General features: G+C 73.8%; 1 non-coding gene across 1 annotated transcript; it reads right to left on the bottom strand.

Moving 5' to 3' along the window:
• Positions 1–1172: 1172 nt before the first annotated feature.
• On the bottom strand, positions 1173–1325 carry LOC138399268 (5.8S ribosomal RNA). The gene has a single exon (XR_011236151.1). It is a non-coding gene; the product is annotated as a 5.8S ribosomal RNA (ribosomal RNA).
• Positions 1326–2500: the final 1175 nt, after the last annotated feature.

The following is a 2500-nucleotide window of genomic DNA, read 5'->3' as shown; positions in this document are numbered from 1 at the left end:
ACCGCCACCCCCGGCCCTCCGGAGGACGGCACCTCCCTCCCCACGGCCGCACCCCACGACCACCCAGCGGCGGCGGCCGCCGAGGCGAGTCACAAGGGCGGGTGCGGGGAAGGAGAGCACGTCGGAGGCCGCGGGGACGACGGGACGGAGCACGGGCCGGCGGGCGCGGACCGGGGCCCACGGGGAGATCACCGGCGCCTCGACCGCACCCCCCTCCGCCCGACCTCGAGGGACACACACCGCGACACCCGAGAGAGGGAGGAGGTCGCGCAGAGTGGGGGAGGTGCCCGGGGAGACCAGAGGGCACCCCCCCAAACCAACGGAACGCCCTCCTTCCCCAGGCGCCTCAGCGGTCCCTCCGACGGACGGAGGCGGAGGGGACACGGCAGAGACATGGCGGTCAGCACCCATCCTGAGCCCCGAGCCCGGGCTCGGGACACGCAGCACGGCAGTGGGCCGCAGCGACCCCGGGGGTGGGCGCGCGACGGCGGACGATGCCGCGGCGTCCCGCGGGTCGCCACCGGGGCACGCATCCCCGGGGTGCGGCCCCAAACAGGCAACACGGTGGGGACGTGGACCCGGCCCCCCGTAGGCGCGGGGGCACGTTTGGCCGGCGACGCCGGTGTGGGGGAAAGAGGGGAAGACGAGGAGAGGGCGGAGGGTGGCGGCCCAGACCGCGGGGCCACCGCCAGGGGCATGCGGTGAAAGACGGCAACCCAGACACGACACCCTCCACGCACACAGACCCCCTCGTCCCCAGACCCCACAGCCCGGCGCCGAGCGACCGAGACACGCCGACGCGCGCGAGGGGCACGTGAACACACACCCCCTTCGGGCCCTCCCAGGCGAACCCCCCAGAAGGAGGGAAGGCCCGGCCACGCAGGGCGCGAGGCGGCTCCCGAGAGGATGGCACCGTGGCGCCCGCGGGAGAAAGCCCTCCCGGCCTCTCTCCCTCGTCGCGGGCGGCGACGCGACCCCACCACGTCCACCCCCCACAGCCAACGACGTGCCTACGTGGGGGCACGGGACGGAAGAGGAGGGGCACACCACCAAGGTCTGCACTTAGGGGGACGGAGGGACCCCTCAGCGGGGCCCTGTGAGAGAAACCCCCAGCCGCGCGACCCCCGCGGGGGCCCGGAGGCACACGGGGGGGGGGGCGATTGATCGTCAAGCGACGCTCAGACAGGCGTAGCCCCGGGAGGAACCCGGGGCCACAAGTGCGTTCGAAGTGTTGATGATCAATGTGTCCTGCAATTCACATTAATTCTCGCAGCTAGCTGCGTTCTTCATCGACGCACAAGCCGAGTGATCCACCGCTAAGAGTCCTATGAGGTTTGATGGGCGAGGACCTCCGCGGAGGGAGGCCCTCCCTGGCACGACACCTTCCCCACCCCCACCAAGGGGTAGGGAATTGCCTCAGGCCGAGCCAGTCAAGACGACAGGACCAGACTCCGAAAGGTCGGAAGTTCCCACACGGGGCACCCGGTGCGCGGGCACGGACGCCCCACAGGCACCCGGGAGGGGTTCCCGCCCCCGTGGCACGGAACGCCAGCGCGGCGACGCAGCAACGGGCGCGACGACGACCGCCGGGGTCAAGCCCCCTTTCCCACGACGGCCGCCAACGACCCGCCGCACGCGCGCACGCGCGCATGGCACCCCCGGCCCGGGGGCGGAGTCCGGTTGACGTGGGAGGAGGGGAGGAGGAGGAGGCAGCGGCGGCTTGCCTGGGGTGTTGCCGGGGCAAGGCCAGGCCGCTCCGGACCGCCAACTTCCCCGCCCACCCGACCCCTGCCCAAAACACCGGGCCCACCGCCCCCGACCCACGGGGCGGATGGGCGACCCCCAGGGGTCTTTAAACCTCCGCGCCGGAACGGGCTAGGTACCTGGAAGGGGGGGCGGACGGGGAGGGAAGACGGCGGCGCCCTCCCTCCACCACCCACAGCCGGCCAACACCACCACCGCCACCACGCCGGTCCCGACCGCAGCCGCTCGCGGGGCGCGGGTTCCGCCGCCCCTGACGGTCCAACCGACTCCCCGCACAACCACCACACGAACGGACGGCAGACGACCGGTGGGGGGTGGGGGCGGGAGGGGTGGAACACATCCCGGGAGGGCGGCGGCCCAGGGAGATGGCGGGACGCAGCGGGGAACCCTTCCCTGTGGCCCGGAGCCCACAGCCCCCCCGGGGAGCTCCGGCAAAACTCCACACGGATGGGACCGTCGCGCCCTCACCGCGCATCCCGAGAGACGCGCCGAGGTAGCCCGCGGTGCCGGGCGTATGCGGATGGCACGGGGAGTGGTGTGCTTGGCTGGCGGGGGCCGGCAAGGTGGCCAGAGGGGGGGACGCACGCAGGCGCTCCCACAAGCCTCGAACCGCCCTAGCGGGAGGGCGGGGGGCCGGCACGGCGCCGGCCCCCACGCCCGCGCCGCGCGCTTGAGGAAACACACGCGACCGGTCACCGGTCGATCGCTCGCTCGGCGACAGGCTCCGCGGGACTCT

The sequence above is a fragment of the Eulemur rufifrons genome, chromosome 18 (genome assembly GCF_041146395.1).
Source record: "Eulemur rufifrons isolate Redbay chromosome 18, OSU_ERuf_1, whole genome shotgun sequence".
Classification (NCBI taxonomy): Eukaryota; Metazoa; Chordata; class Mammalia; order Primates; family Lemuridae; genus Eulemur; species Eulemur rufifrons.
The sequence above is the reverse complement of the archived record's forward strand: the minus strand, read 5'-3'. Positions and strand labels throughout refer to the sequence as shown.